The sequence below is a fragment of the Pleurodeles waltl genome, chromosome 9 (assembly GCF_031143425.1).
Source record: "Pleurodeles waltl isolate 20211129_DDA chromosome 9, aPleWal1.hap1.20221129, whole genome shotgun sequence".
In the NCBI taxonomy this organism is placed as follows: domain Eukaryota; kingdom Metazoa; phylum Chordata; class Amphibia; order Caudata; family Salamandridae; genus Pleurodeles; species Pleurodeles waltl.
This window is the reverse complement of record NC_090448.1, coordinates 241,231,741-241,247,146: the sequence shown is the minus strand read 5'-3', so window position 1 is coordinate 241,247,146 and position 15,406 is coordinate 241,231,741.

Below are 15,406 nucleotides of genomic sequence, written 5' to 3'. Positions count from 1 at the left end.
GATCACCCTAAATATTAGATAGCTCTGTGTTACTGGAATACAGCATTTTCATGACTGGTTTTGGCTTTTACAAATCATTGCTTTCAGGTGTGTCAGTCTGATTTGTTTAATTGAACTGAACCAGAATTAATAATTCCAGAATGCACTGATGCGCTGCATGGAGACCTTTGGTAATCCTATACCTGATTACCTGATGCTTGGACATTCCCATGGCTTTGTGAGTAGACTGAGTATAAAGCTTTACAAGACTAAACAGCTTTAACTAGTCTTGCAAAGGTTCTAATCATATTTATCGTAAGTCACATCGGCAGGTGAATGGCAAGTTGTAGGAGCATTTGTGGAGCAAGGGACAACTGAATAAAGAGCCTCCCAAGGCAGCTATGGGCCTGACTGTGATCTTGGCAAATGAGTTACTCTGTCACAACGGTGACGGATTCCCATCTGCCAAAAAATAAATCCCATCATATCCTATGGGATTTATATTTCGGCGGAAGGATTATCTGTCACAGTTGTGATGGAGTAACTACCACCAAGATCTCAATCAGGCCCTAAGTCATGGCCCACTTTCTAATGAAGTGGCATTCTGTGCCAAGTTGGTCAATATAACTTGAAAGCATTCAAACATTTGGGACCTATAGACCTATAAATTAGTGCCTTCATCTAAGCCATTTGTTGCACTAAGGACTTCATATCCCAATATCACAAGGTTTGTACCACGAAAAATACTTATCATTATGTACCAAACCCTTTTTATCATTTGTCACTTTCTTTAAATTAGTAAAAGGACTTTTGTGATTGTTTCTGAATTACAAATGGGAGGGTTCATGAACAGGGTCGCCTACCTTCCGTTTTCTGTTCAGAAAGGAATTTATTGATATCTTGCGGCTGCAATTGCTGTCACAAACCATTGATGAGTTAATGACCACCGAGTTGGGGTGGTCACTAATTTGCAAAGGGGAAGGGATGTTTTTTTGGCAGGGGTTTGGTGGGGGAAACATTTTCCAAAATCTATGGGCCAAACAGTGTAGAATCTCTACTATTTAGATAGCGACCGGGTCAATAGTGAGGTTTTTCTGCTATTTGCACAGCTAGCTGCTGGCCAAACAGTGCAGAATCACTACTATTTAGCCAGCAGCCAGGTAAATTGCAAAGTGTTTCTGCTATTTGCACAGCTGACAGCTGAACAGCATAAAATATGTACTATTGAGCCAGCAGCCAGGTAAATATTTGTTTGCCTGCTATTTGCACAGATGTCGAATGAACAGTGCAGAATGTCTACTATTTAACAAGAAGCACAGTAAATAATGATTTTTTCTGCAATCTGCACAGCTGCCAACTGGGCAGCTAAAATCTATAAAGTCCGCAGCAAGGTAAATATTTGTGTTCTCCTGCTATTTGTATGGCCGCAAGCTGTACAGTGCAGAATCTCTACTATATAACCAGTGGCTGGATCAGTAGTGAATTCTACATTATAACCAGTGGCCTGGTAAACAGTGAAGGGTTTGTGCTATTTGCAGGGCCTCCAGCCAAACAGACCAGAATCTCTACTGCTTAGCCAGTGGCAGGGAAAATAGTGAAGTTTTTCTGTCTTAACGTGGCTGCCATTCGATCAGGTCAGAATCACTACTACTTACCCAGCTGCTGGGTAAATAGTGAAGTTTCTCTGCTATTTTCAAGGCCTCAGACCAAATAGCAGAAAAAAACACTATTTACCAGGTGGCCGGGTAAATAGCCGCTACCCCACAAATATGCAGTTTGTAATTTACCACAGTAAAATTGTTCTGCTAATGTATTCAGAATGGGAGTATGCATACACCCTGTGGTGAAGGATAGGAGCACACTACTTTCTTTTTACTAAAGTTACTATTTATGCTGTACACAGCTTTCTACCATTCATTCTCCTGTATATCCCACTGTTATTTTTCAGATTGATTGTTCATTATGGTCCTGTTGAGATTGAGATCTGAGGAAGAATGAACCACCATGATAAAAACAAACTGTATTCTCGGACTGTTTTTGAGTGCAGCATTGGCAACAACCTGGAATCAATATTATCACCCATTGCGTCACTGCCCAGATTTATATTAATGTACTAACACCCTATTACTTCGTCATATACTTCAAATGGCATTGGCCAACAAATGGCTCAGGGAAACAAAACACAAAAAGCTGGTCATACCCACTAATGAATTACTACATGAATACCATTACTGCCCAGATGGAGAACCAGAAATATGTTACTTAACTCTTGCCAAGCAGGTCCACAGGAAGTGCTGATGATATTGAATTAGTGGTAATTAATACACTGCAAATCTCTAGGGACCAGAGTCACAGTGGATTAGCATGTTTGTTTTGATAGTTTAATTTAAGAATTGATATGGTAGAATAAATTAAAATACTTTGATTAATTTTGAAGTATGTATATTGCATGCTTTTGCCTTCAATCACAAAATACCCTGCTGTTTTACTCATACATCGCAATATAATCCTTGAGAATTTTACAATGGAAGTCCTGCACTTACTCTATTTAGTCCACAGAGGTGATTATTCGTAAATAGCTGAATACACCCTTTTTCAATCCACTTGCAAAGCATAATTAGGCTATATGTGCTCTGCAGGTGATTCAGAGAAGCAGGCAGATTTGAGGCATTTTCTGTAGGCTCGACATTTGTGTGGATCTCCCTGGCAACAGATGGCCTACAGAGAACAACATGAACTACTACTTATCTGCAGTTTGCAGTTCATCTCAGGATTACTTTCTGTCTTCCTTTCTGTTTTTCAACTTTGGCACGTAGAAGCTGATCGCAAAATTTTGCATATTAGCAATGCAGTCCACCTCTGCTTACTGCAAAATAAAACAACTGACCGCACTAATGTTCAAATCTCACAGAGGTATCTTCCTTGTTTATGAGAGGTTTTAGACTCAGTCACGGCTTGCGGGGGTTGCAAGGGGTGGGGCGGCGCATGTGGGTGGGAGGTTAATATTAATAATATTAAAATATAAAGAAAAAAACTGACCTGCGTGCCTTGCAGCACCTCTGCTCCTCCGTCCCCTCAGCAGGCAGCACAGGCTGCCAGTCTGCCCTGCGGCCAATCTTACACTGCTCAGAGAAGCATTAGGATTGGTTGGGAGCACCCAGCCAGGGTGCTCCCAGGCTGATTGGGAGCCTGTGCCTGCTCTCACCAGCCTGGCAACACAGTGCCGGGCTGGAGAGAGAGAGCACAGTGCGCATGTGTGTTTGGCCAGCCCGAGACCGACAGCCAAACACACATGCGCAGTGAGGGGGGTGCACAGTGCACCCCCCCTTATTCCCGTCATGCCCCGCCCCTTTAACAACAAAAGGATAATAAAGTTAGTTTATCATCCTTTCGTTGTTAAAGGATTTGCAGCGGTTGCTGCTGGCGGGGGGCGACGCTCCTCCGTCATAGCGTAGGAGCCGGCTCTGTTTGGACTTTCACAGTATGGTCCATGTACTTCTGGAAAGAAAGAGATATGCCATATATGATGTGCTACATTTTCATAAATGACTCTTAAACACCCATAAACAGAAAGAGGAAAAAAAAGTGAGATGATCTGTATGTTATCAGATTCCTTTACAAATCAGTTTAAAGAGGATATTTTCAGAGACTTGTGAAATAGTTGATGCCAACAACACCTTCAAATAAAACACTTAAAGATTTTTTTTGTGATCAATTGGTGTGTAATAGGACAAATGAGTCCTTTATAACAACAACTCCTTCAAAATTGAAAATGTGTTGATTTTGATGTCATGTTTCATCCTATGATTTCATTACTGGACCTCATAGCCGTTTTCACCAGCCATTAGCAATGTCAAATTTGGAAACCTATAGAATTTGAAACAATTAAAAAAAATATCTGTTCAATTTTTCTGGTACAAACACAGGTTGATTGAGTCATTTACCTAACTATATAGCAGACACATGAGGAAAGCACTGCAAAATCCAGTTAATATGTTTTCATTACATGCCTAAAACTAATTTGGAACATGCTACAAATTGAAATGTGAATTTTGGTTATGTCAGAGATTTGGGTGCTTTCAGATGATGGCTTGCATCTTTAAATGCATGTCAGGTTAATTTACGTCAGTATGATTTGATAGATTCAATCCTACCCCATCAGACAGAATTATTTTGCCAGTCTTTGGCTTACAAATATAGGCCCATATTTATATTTTTTTAGCGCCACATTTGTGTTGTTTTTTTTATGCAAAATCGGTGCAAACTTACAAAATACGATTGGATTTTGTAACTTTGCACTGTTTTTGCATCAAATGATGACACAAATGTGGTGCTAAAAAAGTATAAATATGGGCCATAGAGACTGGGTACCACTCGTAAGAGCTTTTCAACAGTTTGGTACTTTCAGGAGTGTCTAACGCTATTTTATATAAAAGCCTCCAGACTGTAATCACTTCCAGCCAACACACATCAAATGGGCAAATAACTTCATCAGTGCTTCAGCTGAACACTGAATCCCGAAGTCTCATTGCCCTCTGGACACAACGGGAGACACCATTCCATGTCAAGTTTGTTTGAGCTGCAATCCAATCTTTATGTTAACTATATATATTCAACCTACATTTCATTACTACCCCTTAACCTTGATTAAACATGTTTCAGGGGCGGCTCGTCTGCTATGGTGGAGGAGCGTCGCCCCCCGCCAGCAGCTGCAAACATTTAAAAAAATATATATAATAAACTGTAATTATTATGATTTTCTTGGAAAAGGGGTGGGGCCACGGGCTATGACGAGCATGGAGGGGGAGTGCACACATATGTTTGGCCGGCTAAAAACACACATGTGCACTGGGCTCTCTCCAACCTGGCAATGCAGGCACTACGTTGCCGGGTTGGAGGCAGCAGGCAGAGACTTCCACTCTGCCTTGGAGCACCCTGGGTGGGCGCTCCCCCAATCCTAATGCTGCTTTCATGCAGCCAGCAGCATGAAAGCAACGTTAGGATTGGATGAAAGACAGGCTGGGAGCCTGTGCCTGCACTGCAGTCAAGGATCGGCGTGGCGCAGCAAGAAAGTACGTTTAAATTGTTTTTTTTATATATTTTGTTTTCTTGTCTACCCCCCACCACTCGCCGAACTGCCCCGTCCCTTTTCCCTCCGGCGAGCCACCTAAAAATGTGTGTCTAAATATATATATATATATATATATATATATATATATATATATATATATATATATATATATATATATATACAGACACACATATTATTTTATATATATGTGTGTATATATATATATATATATATATATATATATATATATATATACATATATATGCATATGTATGTGTGTTTAAATATAGATACATCTATATCTATATAGATAATATAGATATATAATGAGGATTGTGGTGTGTTTTATGGTATGGTTGTGCGACCTTACTGTGCAATACACTCACAAAACTATTGTGGCTGCAGTCAGGCTCGTTTGTAAAGCCTTTAGCTCAACCCTGGGTTGTTGTGGCTTTGAATAGCAAGACTTAAACAATGGAACTAGTGTAAATTAGGATCACCAAACAACGAAATAAGAAAGCCATACAACATGAAAGAAATCCAACACCAATTTATATGAATAGATTATATTATTATGAATTTTTAGACACCAAGATGAGAATAATCCACCGCAGGATTCCGGAGATAAAGATTTTTAAGTAAAACGTAAATCTCAGCTTTTTAGTTCCAAGTGAAAACAAGCAGTGGTTACTGTAAAGTTTGGAAACTTTTGAAAAGTTTGAAAGAGTTGTGTTTGGCTCCTCTGACACGAGTTGGGCGACCAAATCCAACTGGGAGAAGTGCAGGGGTGCCCATAAGAAGTACTTGGATAGTTACTGGTCACCAAAGCAGACTCAAAGCCAGTTCCACATTTTCATCAAGGCTGCCATAGACTTCAATGGAAAGGTCCTAATGCTGGGGATACAGGATGTTGAGAATGATGAAAGAAGGGTGCTGTGTAGTCGATGGGGGCTTTCCTGGGGGTAATTTCTCAGTACATGGGTAAGGTAGGGCGACTTTGGCCAGTGTGAATCGGAGTCCCTCAAAGTCCACAGGGAGCCAGTAGCAATGCAGCTGAGGCTGTGCTACCGATCTCTGGACCCAGTGGGTCCAGCGATATCCTTTGGTGAGGGCTAGTGTCTGTCTTTGGCAACCAATATGGACTCTGATTGCTCTCCTGAGTCTGGCAGACATGGGCGCAACTTTTGAGTCCAGGGTGGAGGTCTTCTTGAATGCACGTTTGCGGTTAAAGTAGAGTCCTTGCGAGTGGCTACTAATGACTGGCCAGAATGGGCTACTTCAGCTTTTATGACCATGATGCTGGAACATGGGGTCAGCAGACTGACCCTTGGAGTCACAACTTCAGACTGGGGCTGAAGGGTGACGTTTTCTCGAGCCAGGCACCACACGCACTGTCCTCTCGTTGCTAGCCAAAGGAGCAGCACATGCAGACCACAGGTTTTTGCAGCCTCTCTTACCAGATCCAGGGGTCAGCAGAGGATGCTTTTTTCATTCTTTGCTCCAGTCCTGAAGTGATCAGAAGTTGTGCTCTCCCTTATAAACACCCTAGAATTTGACAAAGACAAAGAACATCTCATGACACTGGATGTGGAGTCATTATATACCAATATTCCACAGGAGGCAACTCTAGAAGTGGTTAGTGACCTACTAAATAGGGGTGTCTGGAACTACATCACCCCCCCAGAATTTATCCTGGACCTAGCCCATCTGGCTCTTACCAGAAATGTCTTTGAGTTCGATAAGAACTTCTTTTTACAGATCCAGGGTACCTCGATGGGGAGTACTTTCGCACCGAGCCTGGCATGCCTATACGTGGATCACTTCGAGAAAGAAATGGTCCTCACTGAAGAGAACCCATATGTCAACCATATCAGGCTATGGAAAAGATACATCGATGACATCCTAATTATCTGGAGAGGCACAAGGGAAGAAGCAACCATCTTCATCACTTGGCTAAACACCTTGAATCCCTTTCTAAGATTTACAGCCACGCTGGGTGACCCGGCGGTCTCCTTTCTTGACCTATTAATAACTGAAAGAAATGGCTCCCTTGTAACAGAAGTATATTATAAACCTACTGATCGAAACACTCTCCTTCAGTTTCAGAGCTTCCATCCACGCTCCCTCAGGGAAAACCTCCCAGTGGGTCAGTATCTCCGTCTTCGGCGGAATTGTACCGAACTAACGGACTACAAAAAGCATGCTCAACAACTCACTAACAAACTTCGAGCAAGAGGATACCCGGACCACCTATTGAGGAAAGCCAACAAACGTGCCCGTGTGAGCCCTAGGGAGACTCTACTGCATCCTAGCAGCAGAACCAGTAAGGGAGACCCCACTGATCTGTGTGACCACGTTCAACCCAGCGTCCAATATGATCAAAAAGATAATAAATGAAGACTGGAAAATCCTCACTTCCGGGGGTCTTCCCTTCCAGATCCCAATGAATGCCTACAGAAAGGCAAAAAGTATCCGGGATATGATCGTACATACCCGCCCACGGGTAAACCCCACCACAAGTATACAAAGGACCCTCTGGGACCTTCCTCTCCCTAAAGGACACTTTCCATGCGGCAGCTGCAGTGTTTGCGCATTCACCAAGAAAACCCTCGCACTGGACTTGGGACTACAAACACCCTGGGAACTTAGACAATTAACAAACTGCAACAGCAAAAATGTGGTGTATATGATCACATGCCCCTGTGACAAGAGATACATTGGGATGGCGACAAGAAGAGTCGGCACACGCATCTACGAACATAGGAGCACCATCCGTTGCAAAAGAGATGCCACAAGACTCACCGAGCACTATATCTCCAGTAATTAACATCCTGATCACATGCAATGGGTGGTGTTGGACCAATTAAAATCCACAACAACCAATGCCAAACACAAACTCTTACTATATGAACAGAGGTGGATATGGAGGCTGCAAACGGACACTAGAGGATTGAATGACAATATCCAGTGGTCAGCTTTAGGCTGATGACCAGATACCAATATGGTTCCTTCCCCATATGAGATCCCCTCTAAGCACATAAATTGTAGGAGATAACTTCGCTGATGATCCCGCATTCCATGGGCCCTGTAATGCCCCACTGTGGGATTCACTACCTACCATCCTTGTTGTTTTTGACCTGGGTAGCAATCCTACCAACCAGAGTAGTTTCCCCGACCCCTGCTATCTAAGCTATTGTCGCTCCCCCCTTCTCACACCTTTTATTTTCCCTCTTCCGCACATATCTCTTCAGTCTCCTCCCCCCCTTTTTTTTTTCTTTTCCCCCCCTCACAAACCCCTTTTTTCCCCCCTCTCTTTGCTCTTTTTATGCTTCTCTGCCCCTTCCCCTTTTTCCCTATGTTGTTTTTTTCCTTTTCTCCGTTCTGCCGTTTCTTTTCTCTTGCTTTTGTCCCGCCTCCTCTCCCTTCTTTTCTTTTCTCCTTCTTCCTTTTTCCCTGTTCCTTGCTCCCCCGTCTTGCCCCTTCTTTTTAGCTCTCTTTTGTTTCCCTCCCCTGCCCCCCCCTCTCTACTTATTCCTAGTGTCTTGTCTCCCTTCTCCCTTTGTTGGCCTGTCTTCGTCTTCTGCTTTCTTTTTCCCTTCTTTTTCTGCTTGCCCTCGTTTCCCACCTTCCCATTCCGTTTTTTCCCTCCCCTTTTCCCCTCCCCCCCCTCTTTACCTTCACCTGGTCGTCCCAGCCGGACGACTAGGCCCTTTCCACGGGACTCAATCTCCCAGAGTCCCGTGGGCTTGCATGACGCGCGCGCTTCCGGCGACGCGTCATTGAAGGACGCTCCCCGCGCTCGCCAGCCGCGCCGCGGAGGAAGCGCCCTGCTGCACTGCATCATTTTCAAGCGCGTTCCACCCCGCGGGACTCTGTCCCTCAGATGTCCCGCGGGATTACCGCGGGCTATCGCGCTCCACCAGGGCCTTGCAGCCCTCCAGGCTTTCATACCGGCGCTGCCCCCAAGAGGGCGCAGCCGGTTTTTGGGCGTGGCAGTAATACCCTCCACGAGTCGGGACGTTTCCATACCAATACGCCCGACACACCTGATAGTCTTTTCATTGGATTCCGCCCCCAGCCTCCCCAGCCTCATACCGATTGGCTGTTGGTCTACATAAATATCAGACCAGCCCTCAAGTCAGTATCAGAGCGGCCTGGCTCCGGCATGTAGGTACCCCCAATGGTATTCCCTTTGGAGTGGTAAGTGTGGGCCTCCTTGGCCCTTTGGATTCTTCTTCTTTTAATCTCTGTTTTCCCTCTCTTTGGTAGCCTTGAACTCCCCTTTGACCTGGCTTCCACCTTTTTTCCTTTCTTCATCCCTTTTTTTCCCCTTTTTTTCTTCCCTTAGTCTCAAGCTTGGTCCCCTTGTCTTTCTTTACTTCCCTCCCTTGGTTTCCTACTTTCCTTAAGGCTCTGTGCGCCCCTATTCTATTTCTGTCTCTTTCCTTCTTCCTTGCTAAACCCTTAATCTCCTCAGAGTGTGACTACAAGGGAAAACCCCACCCCGGCACTAGCCAGACCAGAGGCAAATCGCCCCCTACCCCGGGGTAAGTCACATTTGCATGTGTGTGTGAGTGCCTTTTACATTTTTTCACCTATTGCTGTGTGCTGTGCAGTGGTTTGCCACTTTTTTCACTCTGAATATATTCTGACTAAATTGTGGTGTATTTATTATCTATCACAGACCTACCCCACCGTGAACTACTCGTTCAGGTAGGCCATACATTATTCACTTTGAGCACCCCACTTACTGCGTGTGCTCTGACCCTGACGAATGCCCCTGACCTACCAGCACCTAGTGAGGGCAGAAACCTGTTGGTCATACATTTTTCTTTTTAGACTCCAAGAGACATTATTCTCCAACGAGCCTCTCCCCCTTGTTTTTAGTCTTACCAGCACGCACCATCATTAAAACTAGCAGTAGCTACTGGTGACATGTTTGGTAATTTTATTATTCACCCCTTCTGGATCTATGTAACTATCCAGTCAGTTTAATTTCAGCACTCCCTCTGGTTCTTTTAACCAAGAGGTTGAGTCTGCCCAAGTAGTACCATCTTACTTGGGTGGGGCTTGGTGGTCATATGATGAAGCAAGACACTATTATGTGTGTGAGACCACCTAGTCCGTAAGGGAAATCCCCCCTCCCCCTGTAGGACAACACAGCACCCCCTTGCTTGGACATTTTCCAACCATGATTTCCCCACCTTAGGATCTAAAGGGACCTAACTAATACCGGGCACTGAATGAAGACTGACCTAGTCCTACCTTCAGTTCCTACTACCCCACACCTTTAGTGATTATACAGAAGTTCAAAGTGCCAAGGGTGCCATATTTATGCCCAAAAAATGCCCTGGGGGATTAATCTGGTCAATAGCCAATGGGCTACCAGGATCCCTCCCGTCTGGTGATGACTTCTGGCTGCGAATGGCATGTAGCATTCCCACAGTGCACTATTCTGCCCACTCTCAAGATGTCTGAACCCCTCCTTGGATGTTAGGAGCTTGGTAGCCCACCCTGGAGGTGTGGCTACCTGTCTGCTACACAACCATGAGAAAACTAGTTTGGCCACTGGCTTCCCCTCTCTCTTCCCACTATCAGCTTATCTACCTGAACAAAGGGGCAGCCCTACATAAGTGTGATTGCTGTTTGCTTACCGAAGGCAGCTTCTCCTTTGAAGCTCACCCTTAGGGCCAACACCATGTTTGACCTTGTGTGAAGGGGAGATGACACCTCCATCTATAGCAGGCCACTACTGTTACTGAGACAAGGAGTCACTCACATAACTCCTCAGGAGTGCAGAAGGCTGTCTGATGGCCAGCAACTGTGACAGGTCACCGGGTAAGCTTGGCAACAGAGTGGCAACTTTCTAAAAGTTGCCTTTCTCCAAAAGCACAGTTACCTTCAACATGGGCATCAAGTTGTGTTTAATGCCACAATTAATTTGACACTTTAAAGTACCGATTTTAGTAGTCCCATTCAGAAGTTAGCCGAGCAGAGAGATCATCCAGTAAATCTCTACTAACCAATGGGGCTATTAACATTTCCACAGCAAAAACAATAAATTGAGGGTTTTGCTGCTAGGACATAATAAAGTATATATCCCGCTTAATAACATTTAGCTCCCTGGCTGGATAGGCCTTCCTTTGGGGAGGCTCACATGCATTGTTAAGGGAAGTGGGTAGCTGACAAAGTCAAACTAGAAGTTTTAAAACTGCTCCTCCAGACTGCAGTGACAGGCTGGGAGACACTCTGGCCCGTATTTATACTTTTTTTAGCGCCGCATTTGCGCCGCTTTTTGACGCAAAACGGCGCAAACCTACAAAATACAATGGTATTTTGCAAGTTTGCGCCGTTTTTGCGTCAAAAAACGACGCAAATCCAGCGCAAAAAAAGTATAAATACGGGCCCCTGTACTTTGTCACACGTAGGGTGGCAGACCAGTGCTGCAGCCCTGGGTGGACACTCTAACGTATATGCCCTGGGTACCCTTGGTACCATATACTAGGGATTTATAAGTAAGTCAGCTTACGCCAATTGGGGGCAGCCAATTCAACATACATTTTGTAATGGGTTGGAACACTGGCACTGAGGCCTGGTTAGCAGGCTTTAGAACACTCAGAGTCAAACGACCAGCCGCATGACTCCAATACTTTGGAGTGATTATGCAAAAAGTCATATATATTTAACCACCCGTAAGTAATTGTCATCCAACATGGACCAGGCACGGACACACCCAGGGCACTAAGGGCCTGATTCAGACCCTGGCGGCCGGTGACCGCCAGGGTCACCGGCCACGGGAGCACCGCCGACAGACCGGCGGTGCTCCAAAGGGCATTCTGACCGCGGCGGTTCTGCCGCGGCCAGAAAGGGTAAACCGGCGGTCTCCCGCCGGTTTACCGCTGCCCTTGGAATCCCCCATGGCGGCGCAGCTTGCTGCGCCGCCATGGGGGATTGTGACACCCCCTACCGCCATCCTGTTCCTGGCGGTTCGACCGCCAGGAACAGGATGGCGGTAGGGGGTGCCGCTGGCCCCTGGGGGCCCCTGCCGTGCCCATGCCAATGGCATGGGCACGGCAGGGGCCCCCGTAAGAGGGCCCCACTGTGTATTTCAGTGTCTGCCTAGCAGACACTGAAATACGCGACGGGTGCAAACTGCACCCGTCGCACATGCCCACTCCGCCGGCTCCATTCGGAGCCGGCTTCCTCGTGGAGAGGGGTTTCCCGCTGGGCTGGCGGGCGGCCTTCTGGCGGTCGCCCGCCAGCCCAGCGGAAAGCCAGAATGGCCTCCGCGGTCTTTCGACCGCGGAGCGGCCATATGGCGGTTCCCTCCAGGCGGGCGGCGACCGCCGCCCGCCGGGGTCAAAATGACCCCCTAAGTGTGCATTTATTTTTTGGGACTGGGAGGAGCCTCAAAACCCCTGCGGTCTCTGCCGGCTTCACACCCCCAGTGGGAGCTGGCATTGCTCCCACACGCAAATGCTGTTCCTTGCATATGGGAGCAATTGTTTCACCTGTTTTTCTGCCTGCTTGACAGTGAACAGGAAAACAGATGAAAAGTCCACTCCCAGTGAGCAGGAGCAGTTTTCCTGCACCTGTCCGCTGGGAGCTGACTTACTGTTTTGTTCTTGCTTGATAAAAGCTGTCACAGCTCCTGTTAAGTGTCAGCAAACAACTTTGTCCCCAGGATGCGCATGTAGGGAATGTGGGGGTCTTCAAACCCAGATATACCCTAGTAAAAAACTTCTGAGTTGATCATTTGCATTGCAGGGACGAATGCTTGTTTACAGAGACCAGTGCTTGTTTGCAGAGACAAATGCTTGTTGGAATTAATGGTTGTTTGGGAACACATGTGGCACAAGCCTCCAGCGTCCCTTTGACTCAGACCGGGTGTACCACCCTATGACTCGGACTGGGTGTGGCTGGATGCAGCAGGTAATTAAACGACACCTGGCCTGAGTGAATTTCTTGCTGTAAAGGTCACCAGCTGCAGAGAAGGAATCTCAGCTCCTCTGCTTTTGATCTTCACGTCCTGTTCCAGCCATCATCTTGGAGGCCGTTTCTGGAAGAAGAAGAGAACGAGGGAATTAACCCTTAAAAAGGCGGTAACGCACTGCGCGTGATTTAAGAACATTTGTTGTTAAAACTTGATACTTGCTGACTTGAAACTTGATAAGCGAATGTTCCAGGGTGCAATATGCCTAAAAGGGCACATCTTTGGGTTTTAAGATCATTGGGATGTTTGCCACTTGTCATGCTATAACGCTTTTTGTAGTTGCTTGTATTATACCACAGAAAGGAGTTTCTATGGAACAATCATTTTGAAAACGATATGCTGTGAATACATTTATTATTGCGGAGTTTAATGTGGCATTACTATTGTTAGCAATACGATGTACTGCAAATACTGTTATTATCGCTGAGTTCAAAGTGGCATTTGCATTATTTCAAGTTGTTGCTGCTAATGCGGAATTTTCTGCGTTTGGCGCTTAAAGGAAGTTGAAGCTTATCTTTGCGATACTGAAAATTACGCTGTGATGTAACAGTGATAAGCCGGTTGTTCATGAAGTTGAACGCTATTGATTAACCCAATGTTTCATAGAAATACAACTTGAACTGTAATCCTTGATATTACCCCTATGTTTTTAGTGTCATTCAAACACTGAATTTTGTTCCTCGCAATACTAGCACAGTACAATGATTACCCATGAATATTTGGAGAATCTAATTCCTGAGAGTTTGTTCTTATTATTGTTGCCTATGTAAATGTGTACAAGTCAAGTGAGTCAGAATCTTGGGAAATCTCATCAAGGTGAAGCACGTAACATAGCCACTGAACGTCAAGGAACCTCTAGGTAGGCTTAATTGAGGAGATGAGGGACTAATCTGGAATCACAGTGGGAGTACTTATAAACAGTATAGGAAATCAAGACTTTGGGCCTGATTACAACTTTGGAGGAAGGTGTTAATCCGTCCCAAATGTGACGGATATACCACCAGCCGTATTACGATTCCATTATATCCTATGGAACTCGTAATACGGCTGGTGGTATATCCGTCACATTTGGGACGGATTTACACCTCCTCCAAAGTTGTAATCAGGCCCTTTATATTTAATTGCATTTAATCCACATCGTTTATGAAAATTCCTAGACATAGGGAGAGCCATTAATAGAGGGAAAGAGGACTCCAACAGGTACATTTAGCTTGTATATCATACTTTAACAGTAAAGTATACATGGGTTATGAGATATTATTTATTTGACTGATGTTTAATTTATCATAGGAAAGACCGGCTTTTCAAGAACCATCACTAGGCGTCCAGATCCAGCCCTGTGACTCCAGTGTCCCTCTCCTTCTCTCATCCATCCTCTTTCCCCCGGGATGTTGTGGTGCCAATGACGTGTATTTAAGTGCGAGACATGCAACGTTTAGGTGGAATTGGGAACAAGCAGCTTGGTCAACATTGTATCTCCGTGTGACGAATAGGTTAGCGCTTGACAGTACAGTAAACCCACGTTTAAATTCCCACCCAGACACAATGGAGGCTCAAAAGATTTCCCTAGCTGATTTGGCACACATGCTAGGGAGTTTGCAGTGTGAAACCCAGGTATTGTCACAGCGGTTAGGTGCTCTTCATCCCACACTTACAGCCAAACCGCCTCCTTTAAGTAAACTTGCGTTCTTTGGAGCAAGGCCTCAACCGTTTCAAGTGGGGGCTGCTCAAGAACAATCACCGATTAATTGTGAAGGATCATGCCAAACTAGTGAGTAATTGTGCACAAATAAGTAAACATGTAAAACATTCCCATCGAAATAGAGTTGGATAATATGACATTAGTACATTTTAGGAAAAGTATACAGTGATGAAATATTTGTATTTGGTTACACCTTAGGACAAATATACGGTGATTACATATTTGTATTTGGTTACACTGCTTGCCTCCGTGTTTGCATTAGGATGTATGAGCATTTTTTGGCCAAAAGGGAAGTCAAGGCAGTGTACAGACTTTCATTGCAGTAGTGTGTGACAATGAGCAACATTTTTGATGACTCATCTCGAAAAAGATCTGCTGCATGAGTCACATGTATGACTTATCACACAGCAGCAAGAGACTAAAAACCGTCCCCAATCAACAACCCTTACTTCTTGTTCCTTCTCCAAGGGTTTTCTCTCCTTGCCAAAGCATTAGGATTTAATCATGAGAGCCAAAATCTTTTTACTTACCGGATGAAGAGTTCCAGATTTCATTTGACCTTGATCTGGGGAATTAAATTATGCTTGTAAGGAAAGAAGAAAAGCTCTAAAGGTAATACAAAAACACAGTGCTGTGTGGCATTTATTTACAAGGACAAGAC